The following is a 27,250-nucleotide window of genomic DNA, read 5'->3' on the forward strand; positions in this document are numbered from 1 at the left end:
AGTGGTTACGTGGCGTTTGAGCGAAAAGGTTCCTAAACCCCTCCTGACAGGCAAAAGTTGGCTCGGCCTTACCTGGAACAGGTAGCAATTTATACTGTAGTGAACTTCTACCCAAATGATGGAAAGTGATGCCAAGGGGAAAGAAGACCCTGCATTCCATCGGAACTTCCTACCTTCCCTATTTGGATGGAAAAAGAAAACCCAGTGAGTTTGGCAGGATTTGGATGGAAATCCAAGCCTTCACTCTTCTTGGCATCCACTTTTTCCCAGGCTTTGTAAGGTTGCATTGCAAACTTTAAGAAAACAAAGTCTCTTTAAAAGGACTGTCAAATATCACTTCTCTGCTGACCCACGTCAGCCATAAAGGCATCTGAATCTGGACAGGAGACTGAAAATATACAGCTCATCGGTCTAGCACGTAAACGTGGTCCGTGAAGTCTTTCGCACTCTTCCTAGGACTTGCTATCATCGCTGCATTGGCAATGTTTAAGTTGTGGGTCTGGCCCGGGAACCCCAGTTCCAGTCACGAGAGTGGGGAGTCCTCTGCAGCGACCAAGAGAATTGGGGGGAGGAGAGCGACAGTGTCCTTTGCGGGGGGCCAGTCAAAATTTGAATATTACCTGAGGGAATTCAACTGAAGGTAGTAATTAATATCTAAGGAACATCAATGCATTTCACCAAGTATTTCCCCTATCATGTTAAAATTAAGTGGAACTGCAATTGACTGGCAAGTTTTGAAATTGCTCTGGGGGTCTGTAGAGGGCTACTTGCTCAGGACATTTTCAGGGCCATAATTACGTTAGGTGCTTTGGGTGTCGGTATTCTTTTATGTTTAGGCAACAGGAATTTCTTAATTTAAATTTGAAACAAGTTTGAGATATGTACTATGGCCATTTATCCAAAAGTGGCAACTGGAGTTGACCAGGAGGCGTAATTTAGCCCTGCGGTGCCAATGGCCATCTCTATAGAGGTCAAGACAGAAGAAGACCTTAGCTGCATTGGAACGTTGGGATATTTCTGTCTTCTGGGAGACCATCTGACCGTCTTTAAATAAAGCCAGGCAAAGGCAGAAGATTGCATTATCATGAACCTATTTAATGTGTCCTAGAGAGGTTACTTTGCACCTCATACCAGGAAAAGAAAAGAAGAAAAGCAGCTTTTTAATTACATTTGATTTGCAATTTGTGCATGAAATGTTTTTAATATTTTTTTTCCTCATGAAAGCAAATTCTGCTTTACCAGTGTACAAAGCAGGAAAGGAAATAATCTTTCTAGCAAAGTGATTTAACTGTAGATTTTTGTATAAAAAGGCAAGAAAAGAAACAAAAAAGAAAGAAAATAAAATAACCTAAAGAGCCATCTTTGTCTACTCTAAGGGTGGAAATGCGATTGGTGAGAAATACTGTACTTCCTCTTCATAAGCAGCCACCGCTCCAGGGCTCCAGCTCTGCAAAGGAGAGAAAACGAACGGAAGGGCAGATTCACCAATTGCTTAATTAATAGCGTGCTTTCAAAAACTGTCTCTTTTATTACATAGGACAGCTTTCCTTTTTGATTCTGTTAATTTAACAGTGACGGTTTTTGAAAAATGTCAAGGAACTAACATTTAGAAAAGAAACTTGAACATAGTTTACAGTTTTGTATAAAATACGGTCAATATTAAAAGTGTTTTTTTAACAATCATAAGAGTGCCAAACAATGTAAAGTGTGTACATTCATGTTTTTCCTTTTTTTTTTTTTTGGAAAAGTACTGAAACCCACAGACACACACACACATCCCTTAATTCTAATCCTTTTTAAAGAAAAATCAAATGGCAATGTATATGGTCTAAAATGTATTTTAAAATTGTTAAATAATAATTGGTCAGGATTTTTTTTTGTTTTTTTAACCCAGAAAAGAAATAATACTTTCAAAATACAGCTTGACAGAAGATATGTTTATTTCTTTCCACAATTTGAATGCAGAAGTGTTTTGCTTCATTTTCACTCTGGGGGACATAGCATTGATCACCAACCAAGCAATAGGCTGCCTGCTCTGAACGCTTAGAGATGTCCGGCAGTCCTGACTATTTCAGCTCATAGCCACAGGGCTGGAATCAAATTTCTTCCTCTTCAGAAACAGAGGAGAAATAGCTGCCTTGCCACAGCAGTCCCTTTGTTATGGGAAAAGCCTTCCTCTTGTGACATCTACCTGAGGCTTCCCCAGAGCACTGGTGTGAAAGAAGGGAGCAAGCGACTGTTTGGGGTTTCAATAACTTTCCCCAGGACATAGGATCGGAAATCCAGAGAGACCTTAGTCGAAGAAAGAGGGCGTGTCTCAGGGGCCCAGCCAAGAAGGTTCTGGAAATATGTCCTGCCAGGGATCAACGCCAGGGGTGATCTGGTGGGCAATTGTCACGCCTAAATATCTCAGGACCTGCCCACTCAGTATCTTTGCTGAGTAGTTCCTCCCTTGGCATTGTCTTTGGAAGAGCCAAGCAAAGGAGAGGCACCAGTGCTGGAGGTGGGATGGGGAGGGGGAGGTCCTCATCTTAGGAATAAGGGGTCTCCGAAGGGCATTTGGCTGAAGAGATGTGGCACAGATCTATATACTGTATATCTATATCGTATTTACCTCTCTGTCTGTCTGTCTGTCTGTCTGTCTGTCCGTCCACCCATCCATCTACCTACCTACCTATCTATCATCTATCTATATTTGGTGAGGCAAATACTGAATGATTCTCAGCCACCTTGAACCTAGGTCAGGGGGCCACATTGGCCTGACTAGGCCAATTATGAAAGCTAAGTGAGGACTTCCTTTTTTGCTGTCTTGAGTGAGGTCCTTCATCCTTGGTCCAGGGCCTTGTTCTCCTCAGCTGTCTAGGAAATTGATCTGAACTTGGAGGAATTCCCCTGGAAGTCCACACCAGGAGAAACTTTGACCTCCATGGGAGCCAGAGGTGCTGTAGATGATCAACGGTGAAGAAAATGTAGTTTCACTGATAATACAAAGAGTCCGCTAGCCATCAAGGCCTTCTGTATCTTTCATTTTAGGCAATTCTTCTTTCTTTGCTTCTTCCAGATGATTTATGTTGTGTTACAAGACAAAGCAGACAACTTAACGCCATGCCAAGCCATGCCACACCATAGCATAGTATCTCGAAAGTTGTGCAATGAATTGTAGTGTCTCAAATGCACCGTTATCATAGCTTGATAGAAACGTGCCATTTCAATGTTTTGGTTTACTCATTTCGCAAGGGAAAAATATGAAACTCACGGACCACTGTACTTCACTCAGCATGGGGTACTGGCAGACCGGCCTTCCTTCAGCAGAAGTAGCAACAGAGAAGAGTTTAAGTCAGGCGAAATACCCAGGGCAGTTTGGGTTCAGATTCTGCAGCCTTCGAGGCCACTCAATCAGCCTTGCAGGGAGTGCAGCGGAATTGGATGCTATGACTCTGGACGGAAGCAGCTCGGGAAAGCCACCGTTCCTAGGGAAAAAATGCCAGAGTAACGATCAGTCAATATTCGTTGTTTATTTTGCCACCATATATTTAATGAAAGATTTTCCCGTTTTCATCATTTAGGCATTTATTTACTTTTTTTCTAGCATCCAATTTGAGACGGGAGGTTGTTCTTTTGCAGGAAAGCAACATCGGATTCACATACAAGGATGTCATCAATATCATCAAAGAAGAAATAAAGAAGGTTGAGTTTCGATAGCAATTGTAGAAATTATTAGGTATTATCTTAGTTAGAAAGGGGTGCAACCAAAAGCGATATTCCTTAACGTCAAGGCTATAGAGATAAGAAAGAGCTACACTTGCGTAATATTTTATGAGCAATAATGGAAAGGTATTAAAGAACACGGCTTTCATTAATGGCTTTTGGTTCAAACTTGAATTTAAAGTCAAGCTAAAAGATCCATCGCACTCTGTAAATGGCTATTATTTCTTTCCAATAAATACTTTTTGTTTTTAATCAGTCCAAGTCTTTTTGGTTAGGGTTAGGATTTAGGGTTAGGATTAGTGTAGCGGCAGCCAAAGGTTTATCATTTACTATTAAAATCTTATCGTTAATATTAATAGGCCATAATAGACTTTAACTCAATTTTAAAGCTTTTGAAACAGGATTTCTTTTTCTGTTCTTGTATTGCAGCAAATGCGCCTACCGTCGCCTTAATAAGGTTTTAATAATAAAAATAAAGCATAAGTTTAAAATCCAATTAAAAGGTCGTTTTCTTTTTGCGGCTGCAATACCGGCTTTGACCACAGGATGGCAGTTTTCTATAATTAATAACGAGGTCATCCTAGGACTTTTCGATGGCCTCAACTTTATCATTAAGGGACAGAAAACCGTACCATCCTGTGGTCAAAAAAGGAATAGCAGACACCAAAAGAAATAAACCCTCTTAACGGATTTTAAGTTTATTATTCTGTATATATATTATTAAACTTTATTAACATTCATAGAGGACAGGGGGCCAAGGGGTCGCAACACGGGCACAGAAGGAATCCATCAAAGGAGCTAAACCGATTCAAGAAGTCTGACTTCCTTAGTGCCCTTCTCCTGGCAGCCTTCACCAACTTCCTTTTTGTGGCTGCAATACCGGATTTGACCACAGGACGGCAGTTTTCTATCATTAACAATGCATAATCAGGCATAGCAGCCCAAAAAAGAAGCTCCCCAGTTCTTTTGTGCCCTTCTCCTGGCATCCCTCACCAACTTCCTTTGGCATCGCTGTCAGTTTTCGGGGGGGGGGGGGGCTTTGGAAACCCCGCCCTCCTCTCAATTCCCTCTCAACTGTTCCCTTTACCCGGGAGCTTTCTGCTCCTCCCACTTTGCCCCCTGAGGAAAAGCCCTCCGTCCTCAGAACGCTGGTTGATGACGTTTTAAAGCAGCGCCGGTCTCTTTCTGCAGAGCAGTCTGGGCGATGTGTCTGCAAGTGACCGGCCACGGGAGCTGAATGGACCCCCTGCAGAGCGCGTCAACTGCCGGTCGAGGGGGGAAGGACCGAGCTGGGGTTGCAGAGGGCAAATTCCCAAGGCATCTCAGGGGCTGTGATCCACCAGAGCAGGGATCTCCAAGCTTGCCAACTTTAAAACTCGTAGACCTCAAACTCCTTTTGCTTTGCAGGCTGAGGAATTCTGGGAGTTGAAGTCCAAACAGTCTTAAATTTGCCCAGTGTGGGGATCCCTGCTCTATTGCAAAAGTTTATTCTCTTTTTTGTCAAACAGTTTTTTATTTTTCTCAATCTTCTCACAAATTAATTTACATTATATACCTTTCAATATTACAAGCAACATATATAGTTACACAATTTAGTCCATTATTCCAGAATTCACCTCTTACTCAATTTTTTTCCCTTACCCATCACCAGTCTGCCCCTCTTCTTCTTCTTTCTTGCACTCCCTCTTTCTCCACCTCCTCCTCCTACCTATTAACTCCTTCACTCCTACTCTACCACCTCTCTCTCCTTCTCTTCCTCCCCTTCTTCTTCCTCTTCCACCCTCTTTAGCCTTTCCTGAGTTTCTCCCATCCTAGGTCAACTCATAATTAGCAGAGTGATGGTATATATTGAAATTGAAAAATTACCCCTATATGTTCCAAAAAATGTTATTGTTTATAAAATTCATTCATAAAAACCCCCAAAACTTTAATGTAATCCAATCCCGAGTCTTTGGAAAAGGGCTGCAGGTATACTACTACCACCACTAATAATAATAATAATAATAATAATAATAATAATAATAATAATAATAATAATAATAATATGTCAAAACAAAAAGAAACCACCTGTAGTGAAAAAATTCTAGCTTTGTCTTTTCGGTTCTCCATCACATTATTTCACTGTTTGAATCCCTCATTTAATTGCTATAGCTTAGTTTTCCAAAATAGTTATTTCTTGTGCCTTTTCATTTTTAGGGCTGTTGCTTCCTCCCATTGTTGGATCACTTCCTCCCTATCTATGCCCATATCACTCCAACACTGCAGTCTGCATTGGTTGCCGATCAGTCTCCGGTCACAATTCAAAGTGTTGGTTATGACCTACAAAGCCCTTCATGGCACCGGACCAGAATATCTCCGGGACCGCCTCCTGCCGCACAAATCCCAGCGACCGGTTAGGTCCCACAGAGTCGGCCTTCTCCGGGTCCCGTCAACCAAACAATGCCGTCTGGCGGGACCCAGGGGAAGAGCCTTCTCTGTGGGGGCCCCGACCCTCTGCAACCAGCTCCCCCCTGAGATTAGGATTGCCCCCACCCTCCCTGCCTTTCGTAAACTCCTTAAGACCCACCTCTGCCATCAGGCATGGGGGAACTAAACATCTCCCCTTTGCCCATGTTGTTTTGCCATTGATTGATTGACTGTGTGTCTGTTTTTATATACATTGGGGTTGTTTTATGAATTTATTAATTTTAAACTGTAATGAAATTGGTGGCCATTGGATTTGTTATTATGTACTGTTTTTATTATTGTTGTGAGCCACCCCGAGTTTGCGGAGAGGGGCGGCATATAAATCCAATAAATCTAATCTAATCTAATCTATTTGTTTTTTCTTATTTCTTCATTTATTGTAACCAAACACCTCCAAAATAACTTTAGACATATTGTTAAACCTTTTATCTTATATTCATTTTCATCATAATTATAAAACTTTCCTTATATTCAACAAAATCAGTACAGCTAGTAGTAAATATTCAAATATTCTATTTAGACCTCACACTTAAATTATTTCTGTCTCAATACATATTAAATCAAGAATTGCTTAATCATAGATTGAATAATCCTAGCCCTGTTCTATTGCATCCTATTTATGATATATAAAATTAAAAACCAGATTCTAAACCCAATATTGATATTAATTGCATAAATCACGTAGTAAGATCAAAATTCATTGACCCAGCGGAGAGAAAAGTACCGGCTGGTTCTCTTCTACGACATATACACGTCTCAGATAATTTCGGTAACTAATTTATTTATTTCATAGACTCACACACACACACAGACACCCCCCCGGCAGTCAATGGTGTCCCGCTTTACCAATGTTAAAATCTGGTCACCTTATGTAAGAGTCAGTTGTGTAGGTTTTGTGTTATTTTTGTGTGAAGAGCGATTATCCTTTATTATTAAAACATCATTAGTATTAATAGGCATCATAGGCTTTAACTTGTTTCAAGGCTCGCGCCTCCCATTAACCTATTAAAATTGATAATACTTTAAAAATATACAGGATAACTTTAAAATCCGATTAAAAAGGTCGATTCCTTTGTGTGGCTGCAATATCTGTTTTGACCACAGAACGGCAGAGTTTTCAGTTTCAGGATTTACCGTAATATTGAGGCCAAGGGACAGAATATCGCCAAGGGACAGAAGACTGCCATTGTATTGTCAAAAAAGGAATATGGGAGGGGCATCCCGTCCTAGCACGAACCGGTCAATCGCCAGGCGGAGAGCCGGACCGTTTGATCGGTCATAGCCGGGGAGAGCGGATATTCGAGAGCCAGGAGAGCACAGCCTCCCAGAGATTTTCACCGCGCCATTGGGTTTTTTCTTGTTGCGCATTTTGTCATTGTAACGGAATAAAGTCGTTTCTATATAGCCGCTCGTCTACTGATTCTTACCAATATTCAAGACTCACTTTAAAGCACAGGACGGTTCCAATACCATATAACACTCTTTGCTCCCAAATTCTGGAAACCGGCCACTCGAGGGATGCAGGCGGAATCCTACCGAGGCGACGTTACATCAGTCCGCCTAGCGTGTCGCCGGCAAGATGACCATCCCGTCCTTTGCGGGACACCGGGAGAGCTGGGCCTTTAAAGGCAAGGAGCGGGTGTTTTCTATAACATTTCTTAACAGGTGCCACTCGGTCCGTCATAGATAGCGGCCTCTGAAGTCATAGCAGACCAGAAAGACCCCACATCCATCAGCTGACCCCACATCCATCGGCCGTCCCCGGGGGTAGGCAGAGGAGAAGGTCACCGTGGTTCCCCTGACCTAGGAAAGGTAGAAGAATAACGTTTGTTTTCCGTTTCTTTTTTTCTAAAATGAGGATAAAAGGCATTTGTCCAGAGTCTTCCTCAGAAGGCGTTAGAAGCGTGTTTCAGGGATTCAGCGCAAACGGAGCGAGCCCACGCTGCTACGAAGGAGCCAGAGAAAGAGCTTCAACCCAGCCGATGAAGAATTTGCTTCTTTCCACTATCGACATGTGGTGGTGGGGGGGGGGAGCAGAGAACAGAAAGGAGACGGCTTTCAGGAATGGCTTTTGGCTGAAAGCTCAGCGAAGCTAAAAGATCCATCTCACTTTGTAAACCGTTATTATTATTTCTTTGCAATAAATACGCTTTGTTTTTTAGTCAATGCAAGTTTCTTTTATTTATTTCGAAGAGCTCTTTGTATTTTTTCCAAGGGCGAGAAGCCCCCGGGAAAAGTAAAGGTCCAGGTTTTCTCTCCAAAATTCGGGGAACAGGTCTCCTGCATAGTTACGCATAAGTAATAGAGGCAGAATTCCCTTTTTGCATCTTTGGGGAAATGTTAGTGTTTTTTTGTATTTATTTATCGATGCAGGAATGCGTGCATCGATCATATTTATACGCCGCTCATTCCAAAGTGGATTCAGAGAGGCTAACGTGGTATAAATAGAACAGTATTAAATGAAAATGACATGATTGATTGGTTGGTTGATTGATTGATTGATTGATTGATTGCATTTGTATGGCGCCCCTCTCCGTAGACTCGGGGCGGCTAACACAATAGTACAAAACATCACGTAAATCCAATACTAAAAACTAATACTAAAACAATTAAAAAACCCTTATTTGTAAAACCAAACATACATACAAACAAACATACCATGCATAAATTGTAAAGGCCAAGGGGGAAAGAATATCTCAGTTCCCCCGCGCCTGACGGCAGAGGTGGGTTTTAAGGAGCTTACGAAAGGCGAGGAGGGTGGGGGCAATTCTAATATCCGGGGGGAGTTGGTTCCAGAGGGCCGGGGCCACCACAGAGATGGCTCTTCCCCTGAGGCCCGCCAAACGACATTGTTTTGTTGACGGGACATATCAGTCATACAATAAGAATAATGTAACGTCTTTAAAAGAACCATACACACCCGAGGGTCAATGCTATTCCAGACCTACCAGAAAAGTCAGATCTTAACGGGTGTCCGGAAGACCGGTAGGGGGGAGATAGCACGAAATTACAAAAAGATATTGACAAAATTGAACGGGTCCAAAGACGGGGTAATAGAACGGTGGAAGGTCTTAAGAATAAAACGTATCAGGAAAGACTTCACGAACTCAGTCTGTATAGTCTGGAGGACAAAAGGAAAAGGGGGGACAGGATCGAAACATTTAAATACGTTAAAGGGTTAAACAAGGTTCAGGAGGGAAGCGTTTTTAATAGGAAAGCGAAGCCAAGAACAAGGGGACACTATCTGAAGTTAGTTGGGGGAAAGATCAAAAGCAACGTGAGAAAATATTATTTCACTGAAAGAGTAGTAGATCCTTGGAACAAACTTCGAGCAGACGTGGTAGATAAATACAGAGTAACTGAATTTAAACACGCCTGGATAAACATACAGTATATCCATCCTAAGATAAAATACAGAAAATAGTATAAGGGCAGAGTAGATGGGCCACGAGGTCTTTTTCTGCCTTCACACTTCTACGTTTCTCTGTTTCTATCTGCGTGGGGAGATTCGCCTTCCATCAACGTTTTGTCTTTTTAATATTTCATTCTGCTAGGAGAGAGGCGGGTGCGGACATTCTTCATTAGGGAAACGGTAGAGCTGGGGACTTAGCCAACATCCTGTTTTATATTATAAAGTTGTCATTTTTGTAGTACCTTCACAAATCCCTGGCGGTTTTCGTGTCCAATATGCAGCTAGTCCTCCAGAAGTGGGATTCCCTTCCCTACCGGTTCACAAAAGCGAGTGTGCGCATGATGTCGGGATGGGTGGGCAGAGCCCCCAGCCGTTCGTGCTATCCTGAGAGAAGCGGCTGAATCCCACCACTGTTAAGTCCTCGACTTATGACAATTGAGCTCCACATTTTTCCCAATAGACAAGACCTAAAAGGGGACACGTGAGCATGTTAGTTGCTCATGCTAGTTGCCAAGCATCGCAATTTTGATCACGTGACCATGGGAATGCCATAAAAAATCACTTTGTTCAGTGCCTTTCACTAAGTAATTCTCTGAGCCTTCGTAGAAGGGCAGAACACAAAAATAATAATAATAATAATAATAATAAATGATGATGATGTTGATAATAATAAGAGTAATACTACTACTACAAATAACAATAATAATTGTCTGCATGGCTGCCGACTTCTTTGTTAAAAACTTATGATTCATATTCAGGCCATCACAGCCCTTCTTAACTGGGTCTAAGGCTTTTGCAGGATTACTGCCCCATCCCTTTGATGTAGCAAACCGTATCATCACCTATTAATATTAATAAGGCATTAATAATAAAGATACAGGATAATAACGTTAAAATCCAATTTAAAAAGTGGATTTCTTTGTGTGACTGCAATACCGGATTTGACCACAGGAAGTTTGTTCCAAGCATCTACTAATCTTTCAGTGAAATCATATTTTCTGACGTTGCTTTTGATCTTTCCCCCCAACTCACTTCAGATTGTGTCCCCCTTGTTCCTGGGTTCACTTTCCTATTAAAAATACTTCCCTCCTGAACCTTATTTAACCCTTGAACGTTTGTCAATATTTCAATTGTGTCCCCTTTTCCTTCTGTCCACCACACTAGACAGATGTTCATTAAAGTCTTTCCTGATTACTATCTACAGTGCCTTTCACTAAATAATTCTCCAAGTCTTTGGGGTAGCAGGGCGGAATACAAATATGATAATAATAATAATAATGATGATAATAATAATAAGAGTAATACTACTACTACTACTACTACTACTACTACTACTACTACTACTACTACTACTACAAATAGCAATAATAATTGTCTGCATGGCTGCTGAGTTATTTATTTACTTCTTTCTTAAACGTATGATTCATATTTAGGCCATCACAGCCCTTCTTAACTGGGTTTCAGGCTTTAACAGGATTATTCCCAATTCCTTTGATTTAACAAAATGCATCATCGCCTGTTAATATGGCATTGATAATAAAGATACAGGATAATAACGTTAAAATCCAATTGAAAAAGTGTATTTCTTTCTGTGGCTGCAATACCAAATTTGACCACAGGAGGGCAGTTTTCTATCATTAAGGCTCAAATAGGGATAGCGGGGGGGGGGGGAAGCCCGCAGTTCCTTTGTGCCCTTCTGGCATTCCCTCACCAACTTCCTTTGGAGTGACCTTCTAAGCATGGCCGACTTCCTGTGTGTCCTTTTCTTCGCATGCCTTACCAACTTCCTTTGGCATCGCCCTTCTAAGCATGGCCGACTTCCTCTGTGCCTTTCTCTTGGCATCCCTGACCAACTCTGACTTCGTGTGTGCGCTTGTTCTGGCATCCCCCACCAACTTCCTTTGGCATCGCCCTTCTAAGCATGGCCGACTTCCTGTGTGCCCTTCTCCTGGCATCCCTGACCAATTCTGGCTTCATGTGTGCTCTTCTCCTGGCATCCCTCACCAACTTCCTTTGGCATCGCCCTTCTAAGCATGGCCGACTTCCTGTGTGCCCTTCTCCTGGCATCCCTGACCAATTCTGACTTCATGTGTGCTCTTCTCCTGGCATCCCTCACCAACTTCCTTTGGCATCGCCCTTCTAAGCATGGCCGACTTCCTGTGTGCCCTTCTCCTGGCATCCCTGACCAACTCTGACTTCATGTGTGCTCTTCTCCTGGCATCCCTCACTAACTTCCTTTGGCAGCATTGCTCACCTCCTGTCAGTTTCCTGCCCCCCCTTTGGAAACCCCGCCCTCTTCTCCATTCCCTCTCAGCTGTGAGGAAGGCTGGTTGATGACGTTTAAGAGCAGCGCCGGAGCAGCTTGGCCGATGTCTCTGCAATTGACCGGCTGTGGGAGCTGAAGGACCCCTGCAGAGCGTGTGAACCGCCGGTGGAGAGCTGTGGGAAAAGGTTATTTCTTGTGCCTTTTCATTGTTAGTGCTGCTGTTGGATGTCTTCCTCCCTAAAATCAGTAGAGCTAGTGGTAAATATTCTATTTAGACCTCACACTTAAATTATTTGTGTCTCTATAGATATTAAATTAAGAATTGCTTAATCATAGATTGAATAATCCTACCCCTGTTCTATTGCATCCTATTTATGATATATAAAAGAAAAAACCAGGTCCCAAACCCAATATTGATATTAATTGCATAAATCACGTAGTAACATCAAAATTCATTGACCCCAACCGAGAGAAAATTATCACTTTCTTCAGTGCCTTTCACTAAATAATTCTCTGAGTCTTCGGAGAAGGGCAGAAGACAAATATAATAATAATAATAATAATAATAATAATAATAATAATAATAATAATAATAATATATAAAAGAAAAAAACAGGTTCTAAACCCAATATTGATATTAATTGCATAAATCACGTAGTAAGATCAAAATTCATTGACCCAGCGGAGAGAAAACTACCGGCTGGTTCTCTTCCACGACATATACACGTCTCAGATAATTTCGGTAACTAATTTATTTATTTCATAGACTCACACACACACACAGACACCCCCCGGGCAGTCAATGGTGTCCCGCTTTACCAATGTTAAAATCTGGTCACCTTATGTAAGAGTCAGTTGTGTAGGTTTTGTGTTATTTTTGTGTGAAGAGCGATTATCCTTTATTATTAAAACATCATTAGTATTAATAGGCATCATAGGCTTTAACTTGTTTCAAGGCTCGCGCCTCCCATTAACCTATTAAAATTGATAATACTTTAAAAATATACAGGATAACTTTAAAATCCGATTTAAAAAGTCGATTCCTTTGTGTGGCTGCAATATCTGTTTTGACCACAGAAGGGCAGAGTTTTCGGTTTCAGGATTTAATATTGAGGCCAAGGGACAGAATATCGCCAAGGGACATAAGACTCTGCCATTCTATTGTCAAAAAAGGAATATGGGAGAGAAAAAGGAATCAACCCTCTTAACGCATTTTAAGTTTATTATTCTGTATATTTATTATTAAACTCCTTAATAACATTCCTAGGGCAACAGGAGGCCCGGGGGTGGCAACGCAGGGAGAGAAGGAATCCTTCAAGAGTTAAAGCTGCCAGGCGGGGAGGGGCATCCCGTCCTAGCACGAACCGGTCAATCGCCAGGCGGAGAGCCGGACCGTTTGATCGGTCACAGCCGGGGAGAGCGGATATTCGAGAGCCAGGAGAGCACAGCCTCCCAGAGATTTTCACCGTGCCATTGGGTTTTTACTTGTTGCGCATTTTCTCATTGTAACGGAATAAAGTCGTTTCTATTTAGCCGCTCGTCTACTGATTCTTACCAATATTCAAGACTCACTTTAAAGCACAGGACGGTTCCAATACCATATATTATTTTATTTATTTATTACTTAGATTTGTATGCCGCCCCTCTCCGAAGACTCTTTTCTCCCAAATTCTGGAACCCGGCCACTCGAGGGATGCAGGCGGAATCCTACCGAGGCGACGTTACATCAGCCCGCCTAGCGTGTCGCCGGCAAGATGACCATCCCGTCCTTTGCGGGGCACGGGAGAGCTGGGCCTTTAAAGGCAAGGAGCGGGTGTTTTCTATAACATTTCTTAACAGGTGCCACTCGGTCCGTCGTCATAGATAGCGGCCTCTGAAGTCATAGCAGACCAGAAAGACCCCACATCCATCAGCTGACCCCACATCCATCGGCCGTCCCCGGGGGTAGGCAGAGGAGAAGGCCACCGTGGTTCCCCTGACGCAGGAAAGGTAGAAGAATAACGTTTGTTTTCCGTTTCTTTTTTTCTAAAATGAGGATAAAAGGCATTTGTCCAGAGTCTTCCTCAGAAGGCGTTAGAAGCGTGTTTCAGGGATTCAGCGCAAACGGAGCGAGCCCACGCCGCTACGAAGGAACCAGAGAAAGAGCTTCAACCCAGCCGATGAAGAATTTGCTTCTTTCCACTATCGACATGTGGTGGTGGGGGGGGGGGAGCAGAGAACAGAAAGGAGACGGCTTTCAGGAATGGCTTTTGGCTGAAAGCTCAGCGAAGCTAAAAGATCCATCTCACTTTGTAAACCGTTATTCTTATTTCTTTGCAATAAATGCGCTTTGTTTTTAGTCAATGCAAGTTTCTTTTATTTATTTCGAAGAGCTCTTTGTATTTTTTCCAAGAGCGAGAAGCCCACGGGAAAAGTAAAGGTCCAGGTTTTCTCTCCAAAATTCGGGGAACAGGTCTCCTGCATAGTTACGCATAAGTAATAGAGGCAGAATTCCTTTTTGCATCTTTGGGGAAATGTTAGTGTTTTTTGTATTTATTTATCAATGCAGGAATGCGTGGATCGATCGTATTTATACGCCGCTCATTCCAAAGCGGATTCAGAGAGGCTAACGTGGTATAAATAGAACAGTATTAAATGAAAATGACATGATTGATTGGTTGATTGATTGATTGCATTTGTATGGCGCCCCTCTCCGTAGACTCGGGGCGGCTAACAACAATAGTACAAGAACATCACGTAAATCCAATACTAAAAACTAATACTAAAACAATTAAAAAACCCTTATTTGTAAAACCAAACATACATACAAACAAACATACCATGCATAAATTGTAAAGGCCAAGGGGGAAAGAATATCTCAATTCCCCCACGTCTGACGGCAGAGGTGGGTTTTAAGGAGCTTACGAAAGGCGAGGAGGGTGGGGGCAATTCTAATATCCGGGGGGAGTTGGTTCCAGAGGGCTGGGGCCACCACAGAGAAGGCTCTTCCCCTGGGGCCCGCCAAACGACATTGTTTTGTTGACGGGACATATCAGTCATACAATAAGAATAACGTAACGTCTTTAAAAGAACCATACACACCCCAGGGTCAATGCTATTCCAGACCTACCAGAAAAGTCAGATCTTAACGGGTGTCCGGAAGACCGGTAGGGGGGAGATAGCACGAAATTACAAAAAGATATTGACAAAATTGAACGGGTCCAAAGACGGGGTAATAGAACGGTGGAAGGTCTTAAGAATAAAACGTATCAGGAAAGACTTCACGAACTCAGTCTGTATAGTCTGGAGGACAAAAGGAAAAGGGGGGACAGGATCGAAACATTTAAATACGTTAAAGGGTTAAACAAGGGTCAGGAGGGAAGCGTTTTTAATAGGAAAGCGAAGCCAAGAACAAGGGGACACCATCTGAAGTTAGTTGGGGGAAAGATCAAAAGCAACGTGAGAAAATATTATTTCACCGAAAGAGTAGTAGATGCTTGGAACAAACTTCCAGCAGACGTGGTAGATAAATCCAGAGTAACTGAATTTAAACACGTCTGGGATAAACATACAGTATATCCATCCTAAGATAAAATACAGAAAATAGTATAAGGGCAGAGTAGATGGGCCACGAGGTCTTTTTCTGCCTTCACACTTCTACGTTTCTCTGTTTCTATCTGCGTGGGGAGATTCGCCTTCCATCAACGTTTTGTCTTTTTAATATTTCATTCTGCTAGGAGAGAGGCGGGTGCGGACATTCTTCATTAGGGAAACGGTAGAGCTGGGGACTTAGCCAACATCCTGTTTTATATTATAAAGTTGTCATTTTTGTAGTACCTTCACAAACCCCTGGCGGTTTTCGTGTCCAATACGCAGCTAGTCCTCCAGAAGTGGGATTCCCTTCCCTACCGGTTCACAAAAGCGAGTGTGCGCATGACGTCGGGATGGGTGGGCAGAGCCCCCAGCCGTTCGTGCTATCCTGAGAAAAGCGGCTGAATCCCACCACTGTTAAGTCCTCGACTTATGACAATTGAGCTCCACATTTTTCCCAATAGACAAGACCTAAAGGGGGACACGTGAGCATGTTAGTTGCTCATGCTAGTTGCCAAGCATCGCAATTTTGATCACGTGACCATGGGAATGCCATAAAAAATCACTTTGTTCAGTGCCTTTCACTAAGTAATTCTCTGAGTCTTCGTAGAAGGGCAGAACACAAATATAATAATAATAATAATGATAATAATAATAATAAATAATGATGATGATGTTGATAATAATAATAAGAGTAATACTACTACTACTACTACTACTACTACTACTACAAATAACAATAATAATTGTCTGCATGGCTACCAACTTCTTTCTTAAAAAGTTATGATTCATATTTAGGCCACCACAGCCCTTCTTAACTGGGTTTCAGGCTTTTACAGGATTATTCCCAATTCCTTTGATTTAGCAAAATGCATCATCGCCTGTTAATATTAATATGGCATTGATAATAAAGATACAGGATAATAACGTTAAAATCCAATTGAATTGGATTTTCTTCTCCATTCCCTCTCAGCTGTGAGGAAGGCTGGTTGATGACGTTTAAGAGCAGAGCAGCTTGGCCGATGTCTCTGCAATTGACCGGGTGGGAGCTGAAGGACCCCTGCAGAGCGTGTGAACCGCCGGTGGAGAGCTGTGGGAAAAGGTTATTTCTTGTGCCTTTTCATTTTTAGTGCTGTTGTCGGATGTCTTCCTCCCTAAAATCAGTAGAGCTAGTGGTAAATATTCTATTTAGACCTCACACTTAAATTATTTCTGTCTCTATAGATATTAAATTAAGAATTGCTTAATCATAGATTGAATAATCCTACCCCTGTTCTATTGCATCCTATTTATGATATATAAAAGAAAAAACCAGGTCCCAAACCAAATATTGATATTAATTGCATAAATCACGTAGTAACATCAAAATTCATTGACCACAACCGAGAGAAAATTATCACTTTCTTCAGTGCCTTTCACTAAATAATTCTCTGAGTCTTCGGAGAAGGGCAGAATACAAATATAATAATAATAATAATAATAATAATAATAATAATAATAATAATAATAATAATATATAAAAGAAAAAAACAGGTTCTAAACCCAAGATTGATATTAATTGCATAAATCACATAGTAACATCAAAATTCATTGACCCAGCGGAGAGAAAAGTACCGGCTGGTTCTCTTCCACGACATATACACGTCTCAGATAATTTCGGTAACTAATTTATTTATTTCATAGACTCACACACACACACAGACACCCCCCCCCCCCCCCGGCAGTCAATGGTGTCCCGCTTTACCAATGTTAAAATCTGGTCACCTTATGTAAGAGTCAGTTGTGTAGGTTTTGTGTTATTTTTGTGTGAAGAGCGATTATCCTTTATTATTAAAACATCATTAGTATTAATAGGCATCATAGCCTTTAAATTGTTTCAAGGCTTGCGCCTCCCATTAACCTATTAAAATTGATAATACTTTAAAAATATACAGGATAACTTTAAAATCCGATTAAAAAGGTTGATTCCTTTGTGTAGCTGCAATATCTGTTTTGACCACAGAAGGGCAGAGTTTTCGGTTTCAGGATTTAATATTGAGGCCAAGGGACAGAATATCGCCAAGGGACAGAAGACTCTGCCATTCTATTGTCAAAAAAGGAATATGGGAGAGAAAAAGGAATCAACCCTCTTAACGCATTTTAAGTTTATTATTCTGTATATTTATTATTAAACTCCTTAATAACATTCCCGGGGAGAGCGGATATTCGAGAGCCAGGAGAGCACAGCCTCCCAGAGATTTTCACCGCGCCAATGGGTTTTTTCTTGTTGCGCATTTTCTCATTGTAACGGAATAAAGTCGTTTCTATATAGCCGCTCGTCTACTGATTCTTACCAATATTCAAGACTCACTTTAAAGCACAGGGCGGTTCCAATACCATATAACACTCTTTTCTCCCAAATTCTGGAACCCGGCCACTCGAGGGATGCAGGCGGAATCCTACCGAGGCGACGTTACATCAGCCCGCCTAGTGTGTCGCCGGCAAGATGACCATCCCGTCCTTTGCGGGGCACGGGGAGAGCTGGGCCTTTAAAGGCAAGGAGCGGGTGTTTTCTATAACATTTCTTAACAGGTGCCACTCGGTCCGTCGTCATAGATAGCGGCCTCTGAAGTCATAGCAGACCAGAAAGACCGCACATCCATCAGCTGACCCCACATCCATCGGCCGTCCCCGGGGGTAGGCGGAGGAGAAGGCCACCGTGGTTCCCCTGACGTAGGAAAAGTAGAAGAATAACGTTTGTTTTCCGTTTCTTTTTTTCTAAAATGAGGATAAAAGGCATTTGTCCAGAGTCTTCCTCAGAAGGCGTTAGAAGTGTGTTTCAGGGATTCAGCGCAAACGGAGCGAGCCCACGCCGCTACGAAGGAGCCAGAGAAAGAGCTTCAACCCAGCCGATGAAGAATTTGCTTCTTTCCACTATCGAGATGTGGTGGGGGGGAGCAGAGAACAGAAAGGATACGGCTTTCAGGAATGGCTTTTGGCTGAAAGCTCAGCGAAGCTAAAAGATCCATCTCACTTTGTAAACCGTTATTATTATTTCTTTGCAATAAATACGCTTTGTTTTTAGTCAATGCAAGTTTCTTTTATTTATTTCGAAGAGCTCTTTGTATTTTTCCAAGGGCGAGAAGCCCCCGGGAAAAGTAAAGGTCCAGGTTTTCTCTCCAAAATTCGGGGAACAGGTCTCCGGCATAGTTACGCATAAGTAATAGATGCAGAATTCCCTTTTTGCATCTTTGGGATAGGTTAGTGTTTTTTGTATTTATTTATCGATGCAGGAATGCGTGGATCGATCGTATTTATAGGCCGCTCATTCCAAAGCGGATTCAGAGAGGCTAACGTGGTATAAATAGAACAGTATTAAATGAAAATGACATGATTGATTGGTTGATTGATTGATTGATTGCATTTGTATGCCGCCCCTCTACGTAGACTCGGGGCGGCTAACAACAATAGTACAAAACATCACGTAAATCCAATACTAAAAACTAATACTAAAACAATTAAAAAACCCTTATTTGTAAAACCAAACATACATACAAACAAACATACCATGCATAAATTGTAAAGGCCAAGGGGGAAAGAATATCTCAATTCCCCCACGTCTGACGGCAGAGGTGGGTTTTAAGGAGCTTACGAAAGGCGAGGAGGGTGGGGGCAATTCTGATCTCCGGGGGGAGTTGGTTCCAGAGGGCCGGGGGCACCACAGGGAAGGCTCTTCCCCTGGGGCCCGCCAAACGACATTGTTTTGTTGACGGGACATATCAGTCATACAATAAGAATAATGTAACGTCTTTAAAAGAACCATACACACCCCAGGGTCAATGCTATTCCAGACCTGCCAGAAAAGTCAGGTCTTAACGGGTTTCCGGAAGACCGGTAGGGGGGAGATAGCACGAAATTACAAAAAGATATTGACAAAATTGAACAGGTCCAAAGACGGGCTACAAGAACGGTGGAAGGTCTTAAGCATAAAACGTATCAGGAAAGACTTCACGAACTCAATCTGTATAGTCTGGAGGACAGAAGGAAAAGGGGGGACAGGATCGAAACATTTAAATACGTTAAAGGGTTAAACAAGGTTCAGGAGGGAAGTGTTTTTAATAGGAAAGCGAAGCCAAGAACAAGGGGACACCATCTGAAATTAGTTGGGGGAAAGATCAAAAGCAACATGAGAAAATATTATTTTACTGAAAGAGTAGTAGATCCTTGGAAGAAATTTCCAGCAGACGTGGTAGATAAATCCACAGTAACTGAATTTAAACATGCCTGGGATAAACTTATATCCATCCTAAGATAAAATACAGAAAATAGTATAAGGGCAGACTAGATGGACCAGGAGGTCTTTTTCTGCCGTCAGACTTCTATGTTTCTATGTTTCTATAATTGTCTGCATGGCTGCCAACTTCTTTCTTAAAAACTTATGATTCATATTTAGGCCATCACAGCCATTCTTAAATGGGTTTCAGGCTTTTACAGGATTATTCCCAATTCCTTTGATTTAGCAAAATGCATCATCGCCTGTTAATATTAATATGGCATTGATAATAAAGATACAGGATAATAACGTTAAAATCCAATTGAAAAAGTGTACTACAGTATTTCTTTCTGTGGGTGCAATACCGAATTTGACCACAGGACGGCAGTTTTCTATCATTAAGGCTCAAATAGGGATAGCGAAGGGGGGGGGGAAGCCCGCAGTTCCTTTGTGCCCTTCTGGCATTCCCTCACCAACTTCCTTTGGAGTGACCTTCTAAGCATGGACGACTTCCTGTGTGTCCTTTTCTTCGCATCCCTTACCAACTCTGACTTCATGTGTGCTCTTCTCCTGGCATCCCTCACCAACTTCCTTTGGCATCGCCCTTCTAAGCGTGGCCGACTTCCTGTGTGCCCTTCTCCTGGCATCCCTTACCATCTCTGACTTCAGGTGTGCTTTTCTCTTGGCATCCCTCACCAACTTCCTTTGGCATCGCCCTTCTAAGCATGGCCGACTTCCTGTGTGCCCTTCTCCTGGCATCCCTTACCAACTCTGACTTCAGGTGTGCTTTTCTCTTGGCATCCCTCACCAACTTCCTTTGGCATTGCCCTTCTAAGCATGGCTGACTTCCTGTGTGCCCTTCTCCTGGCATCCCTTACCAACTCTGACTTCATGTGTGCGTTTCTCCTGGCATCCGTCACCAACTTCCTTTGGCAGCATTGCTCACCTCCTGTCAGTTTCCTGCCCCCCCTTTGGAAACCCCGCCCACTTCTCCATTCCCTCTCAGCTGTGAGGAACGCTGGTTGATGACGTTTAAGAGCAGCGCCGGAGCAGCTTGTCCGATGTCTCTGCAATTGACCGGCTGTGGGAGCTGAAGGACCCCTGCAGAGCGTGTGAACCGTCGGTGGAGAGCTGTGGGAAAAGGTTATTTCTTGTGCCTTTTCATTTTTAGTGCTGTTGTTGGATGTCTTCCTCCCTAAAATCAGTAGAGCTAGTGGTAAATATTCTATTTAGACCTCACACTTAAATTATTTCTGTCTCTATAGATATTAAATTAAGAATTGCTTAATCATAGATTGAATAATCCTACCCCTGTTCTATTGCATCCTATTTATGATATATAAAAGAAAAAACCAGGTCCCAAACCAAATATTGATATTAATTGCATAAATCACGACATCAAAATTCATTGACCCCAACCGAGAGAAAATTATCACTTTCTTCAGTGCCTTTCACTAAATAATTCTCTGAGTCTTCGGAGAAGGGCAGAATACAAATATAATAATAATAATAATAATAATAATAATAATAATAATAATAATAATAATATATAAAAGAAAAAAACAGGTTCTAAACCCAATATTGATATTAATTGCATAAATCACGCAGTAAGATCAAAATTCATTGACCCAGCGGGGAGAAAAGTACCGGCTGGTTCTCTTCCACGACATATACACATCTCAGATAATTTCGGTAACTAATTTATTTATTTCATAGACTCACACACACACACAGACACCCCCCCGGCAGTCAATGATGTCCCGCTTTACCAATGTTAAAATCTGGTCACCTTATGTAAGAGTCAGTTGTGTAGGTTTTGTGTTATTTTTGTGTGAAGAGTGATTATCCTTTATTATTAAAACATCATTAGTATTAATAGGCATCATAGGATTTAACTTGTTTCAAGGCTTGCGCCTCCCATTAACCTATTAAAATTGATAATACTTTAAAAAATATACAGGATAACTTTAAAATCCGATTAAAAAGGTCGATTCCTTTGTGTGGTTGCAATATCTGTTTTGACCACAGAACGGCAGAGTTTTCGGTTTCAGGATTTAATATTGAGGCCAAGGGACAGAATATCGCCAAGGGACAGAAGACTCTGCCATTCTATTGTCAAAAAAGGAATATGAGACAGAAAAAGGAATCAACCCTCTTAACAGATTTTAAGTTTATTATTCTGTATATTTATTATTAAACTCCTTAATAACATTCATAGGGCAACAGTAGGCCCGGGGGTCGCAACGCAAGCACCAGAAGGAATCCTTCAAGAGTTAAAGCTGCCAGGTAGGGAGGGGCATCCCGTCCTAGCACGAACCGGTCAATCTCCAGGCGGAGAGCCGGACCGTTTGATCGGTCACAGCCGGGGAGAGCGGATATTTGAGAGCCTGGAGAGCACAGCCTCCCACAGATTTTCACCGCGCCATTGGGTTTTTACTTGTTATGCATTTTCTCATTGTAACGGAATAAAGTCGTTTCTATATAGCCGCTCGTCTGCTGGTTCTTAGCAATATTCAAGACTTTCCCTTTAAAGCACAGGACGGTTCCAATATCATATAACACCCGTTTCTCCCAAATTCTAGAACCCGGCCACTCGAGGGATGCAGGCGGAATCCTACCGAGGCGATGGTACATCAGCCCGTCCATCTGGGAAAAGGCAGCCAAGCGTGTCGCCGGCAAGATGACCATCCCGTCCTTTGCGGGGGGCACGGTGAGAGCTGGGCCTTTAAAGGTAAGGAGCAGGTGTTTTGTATAACTTTTCTTAACAGGTGCCACTCGGTCCGTTGACATAAATACCGTCCTCTGAAGTCATAGCAGACCAGAAGGTCTTTTCACCTGACCCCACATCAGTTGGCCATCCCCTGGGATAGGCAGAAGAGCAGGGCACCGTGGTTCCCCAGACGTAGGACAGGTAGAAGACTTCTTTTTGTGTCCGCAATACCGGATGTGACCACAGGAGGGCAGTTTTCTATCATTAACAAGGCTGAATCAGGCATAGCAGCCAAAAAAAAAAAAAAGCCTGGCATCTGGACTTGGACCACCCACCCTAGTGAAGGGGAGGGTTAGGGAAGGGGAGGTTTAGGGTTCATAGGGAAGGGGAGAGTTAGCGTTATTAGGGAAGGCGAGGGGCCCGGCATCTGGACTTGGCCCAGCCACCCTAGGGATGGGGAGGGTTAGGGTTAATGTGATGCGGGACCCAGGGGAAGAGCCTTCTCTGTGGCGGCCCCGGCCCTCTGGAACCAACTCCCCTCAGAGATTAGAATTGCCCCCACCCTCCTTGCCTTTCGTAAGCTACTCAAAACCCACCTCTGCCGCCAGGCATGGGGGAATTAAGATTCCTTTTCCCCCTAGGCCTTTGGAATTTTATGCATGGTTTTTTTGTATGTATGTATGTTTGGTTGTTTATATTAAGGGGTTTTTAATTCGTTCTTAGTATTGGATTATAATTGTACACTGTTTTATGACTGCTGTTAGCCGCCCTGAGTCTTCGTAGAGGGGTGGCATATAAATCCAATAAGTAAACGATTAAATAAACAAAAGATTAAATAAATAAATAAATAAATAAATAAATAAATAAATAAATATTATGATGATGATGACAGCCCTTCTTAACTGGGTTTAAGACTTTTGCAGGATTACTCCCCTATTCCTTTGATGTAGCAAACCGCATCATTGGTTATTAATATTAATAAAGCATTAATAATAAAGATATAGGATAATAAAATTAAAATCCAATAGATTTCTTTTTCTGTCCGCAATACAGTACCGGATTTGACCACCGGAGGGCAGTTTTCTACCATTAACAGTGCTGAATCAGGCATAGCGGGGTTAATGTGACGGCGGAACCTTCTCTGTGGCGGCCCCGGCCCTCTGGAACCAACTCCCCCCAGAGATTAGAATTGCCCCCACCCTCCTTGCCTTTCAGGATTGCTCCCCCATTCCTTTGATGTAGCAAACCCGCATCATCGCTTGTTAATATTAATAAGGCGTTAATAATAAAGATATCGGATGATAAAATTAAAATCCAATAGATTTCTTTTTACCTTCGCAAAATACCGGAAGTGACCACCGGAGGGCAGGTTTCTATCATTAACAATGCTGAAGCAGGCATAGCGGGGTTAATGTGACGGCGGGACCTTCTCTATGGCGGCCCCGGCCCTCTGGAACCAACTCCCCCCAGAGATTAGAATTGCCCCCACCCTCCTTGCCTTTCAGGATTGCTCCCTCATTCCTTTGATGTAGCAAACCCGCATCATCGCTTGTTAATATTAATAAGGCGTTAATAATAAAGATATCGGATGATAAAATTAAAATCCAATACATTTCTTTTTGCCTCCGCAAAACACCGGACGTGACCACCGGAGGGCAGGTTTCTATCATTAACAATGCTGAATCAGGCATAGCGGGGTTAATGTGATGGCGGGACCTTCTCTGTGGCGGCCCCGGCCCTCTGCAACCAACTCCCCCCCAGAGATTAGAATTGCCCCCACCCTCCTTGCCTTTCAGGATTGCTCCCCCATTCCTTTGATGTAGCAAACCCGCATCATCGCTTGTTAATATTAATAAGGTGTTAATAATAAAGATATCGGATAATAAAATTAAAATCCAATAGATTTCTTTTTGCCTCCGCAAAATACTGGACGTGACCACCGGAGGGCAGGTTTCTATCATTAACAATGCGGAATCAGGCATAGCGGGGTTAATGTGACGGCGGGACCTTCTCTGTGGCGGCCCCGGCCCTCTGGAACCAACTCCCCCCAGAGATTAGAATTGCCCCCACCCTCCTTGCCTTTCAGGATTGCTCCCCCATTCCTTTGATGTAGCAAACCCGCATCATCGCTTGTTAATATTAATAAGGCGTTAATAATAAAGATATCGGATAATAAAATTAAAATCCAATAGATTTCTTTTTGCCTCAGGCAAAATACCGGACGTGACCACCGGAGGGCAGGTTTCTATCATAAACAATGCTGAATCAGGCATAGCGGGGTTAATGTGATGGCGGGACCTTCTCTGTGGAGGCCCCGGCCCTCTGGAACGAACTCCCCCCAGAGATTAGAATTGCCCCCACCCTCCTTGCCTTTCAGGATTGCTCCCCCATTCATTTGATGTACCAAACCCGCATCATCGCTTGTTATTATTAATAAGGCGTTAATAATAAAGATATCGGATAATAAAATTAAAATCCAATACATTTCTTTTTCCCTCAGGCAAAATACCGGACGTGACCACCGGAGGGCAGGTTTCTATCATTAACAATGCGGAATCAGGCATAGCGGGGTTAATGTGATGGCGGGACCTTCTCTGTGGTGGCCCCGGCCCTCTGGAACCAACTCCCCCCAGAGATTAGAATTGCCCCCACCCTCCTTGCCTTTCAGGATTGCTCCCCCATTCCTTTGATGTAGCAAACCCGCATCATCGCTTGTTAATATTAATAAGGCGTTAATAATAAACATATCGGATAATAAAATTAAAATCCAATAGATTTCTTTTTCCCTCAGGCAAAATACCGGACGTGACCACCGGAGGGCAGGTTTGTATCATTAACAATGCTGAATCAGGCATAGCGGGGTTAATGTGATGGCGGGACCTTCTCTGTGGAGGCCCCGGCCCTCTGGAACGAACTCCCCCCAGAGATTAGAATTGCCCCCACCCTCTTCGCCTTTCAGGATTGCTCCCCCATTCCTTTGATGTAGCAAACCCGCATCATCGCTTGTTAATATTAATAAGGCGTTAATAATAAAGATATCTGATGATAAAATTAAAATCCAATAGATTTCTTTTTCCCTGCGCAAAATAGTGGGCGTGACCACCGGAGGGCAGGTTTCTATCATTAACAATGCTGAATCAGGCATAGCGGGGTTAATGTGATGGCGGGACCTTCTCTGTGGCGGCCCCGGCCCTCTGGAACCAACTCCCCCCAGAGATTAGAATTGCCCCCAGCCTCCTTGCCTTTCAGGACTGCTCCCCCATTCCTTTGATGTAGCAAACCCGCATCATCGCTTGTTAATATTAATAAGGCATTAATAATAAAGATATCGGATAATAAAATTAAAATCCAATAGATTTCTTTTTGCCTCAGGCAAAATACCGGACGTGACCACCGGAGGGCAGGTTTCTATCATAAACAATGCTGAATCAGGCATAGCGGGGTTAATGTGATGGCGGGACCTTCTCTGTGGAGGCCCCGGCCCTCTGGAACGATCTCCCCCCAGAGATTAGAATTGCCCCCACCCTCCTTGCCTTTCAGGATTGCTCCCCCATTCATTTGATGTACCAAACCCGCATCATCGCTTGTTATTATTAATAAGGCGTTAATAATAAAGATATCGGATAATAAAATTAAAATCCAATAGATTTCTTTTTCCCTCAGGCAAAATACCGGACGTGACCACCGGAGGGCAGGTTTGTATCATTAACAATGGTGAATCAGCCATAGCGGGGTTAATGTGATGGCGGGACCTTCTCTGTGGAGGCCCCGGCCCTCTGGAACGAAGTCCCCCCAGAGATTAGAATTGCCCCCACCCTCCTTGCCTTTCAGGATTGCTCCCCCATTCCTTTGATGTAGCAAACCTGCATCATCGCTTGTTAATATTAATAAGGCATTAATAATAAAGTTATCGGATGATAAAATTAAAATCCAATAGATTTCTTTTTCCCTTCGCAAAATACCGGAAGTGACCACCGGAGTGCAGGTTTCTATCATTAACAATGCTGAATCAGGCATAGCGGGGTTAATGTGGCGGCGGGATCTTTTCTGTGGCGGCCCCGTCCCTCTGGAACCAACTCCCCCCAGAGACTAGAATTGCCCCCAACCTTCTTGCCTTTCAGGATTGCTCCCCCATTCCTTTGATATAGCAAACCCGCATCATTGCTTGTTAATATTAATAAGGTGTTAATAATAAAGATATCTGATGATAAAATTAAAATCCAATACATTTCTTTTTCCCTCCGCAAAATTCCGGACGTGACCACCGGAGGGCAGGTTTCTATCATTAACAATGCTGAATCAGGCATAGCGGGGTTAATGTGACGGCGGGACCTTCTCTGTGGCGGCCCCGGCCCTCTTGAACCAACTCCCCCCAGAGATTAGAATTGCCCCCACCCTCCTTGCCTTTCAGGATTGCTCCCCCATTCCTTTGATGTAGCAAACCCGCATCATCGCTTGTTAATATTAATAAGGTGTTAATAATAAACATATCGGATAATAAAATTAAAATCCAATAGATTTCTTTTTGCCTCCGCAAAATACCAGACGTGACCATCGGAGGGCAGGTTTCTATCATTAACAATGCTGAATCAGGCATAGCGGGGTTAATGTGATGGCGGGACCTTCTCTGTGGCGGCCCCGTCCCTCTGGAACCAACTCCCCCCAGAGATTAGAATTGCCCCCAACCTCCTTGCCTTTCAGGATTGCTCCCCCATTCCTTTGATGTAGCAAACCCGCATCATCGCTTGTTAATATTAATAAGGCGTTAATTATAAAGATATCGGATGATAAAATTAAAATCCAATAGATTTCTTTTTGCCTCCGGAAAATACCGGACATGACCACCGGAGGGCAGTTTTCTATCAT

At 42.8% G+C, this 27,250-nt stretch overlaps 1 long non-coding RNA gene across 1 annotated transcript in view; it reads right to left on the minus strand.

Annotated features, from left to right (window-relative positions):
• Positions 1-1,916: 1,916 nt before the first annotated feature.
• Positions 1,917-27,250, minus strand: part of LOC139171692 (uncharacterized) — a 128,634-nt gene continuing 103,300 nt past the window's right edge. Inside the window, exon 2 of the long non-coding RNA XR_011559779.1 lies at positions 1,917-3,470. This is a non-coding gene — a long non-coding RNA (uncharacterized lncRNA). The remainder of the gene's footprint in view (positions 3,471-27,250) is intronic.

This window comes from Erythrolamprus reginae, chromosome 8 (genome assembly GCF_031021105.1).
Source record: "Erythrolamprus reginae isolate rEryReg1 chromosome 8, rEryReg1.hap1, whole genome shotgun sequence".
NCBI lineage: Eukaryota > Metazoa > Chordata > Lepidosauria > Squamata > Dipsadidae > Erythrolamprus > Erythrolamprus reginae.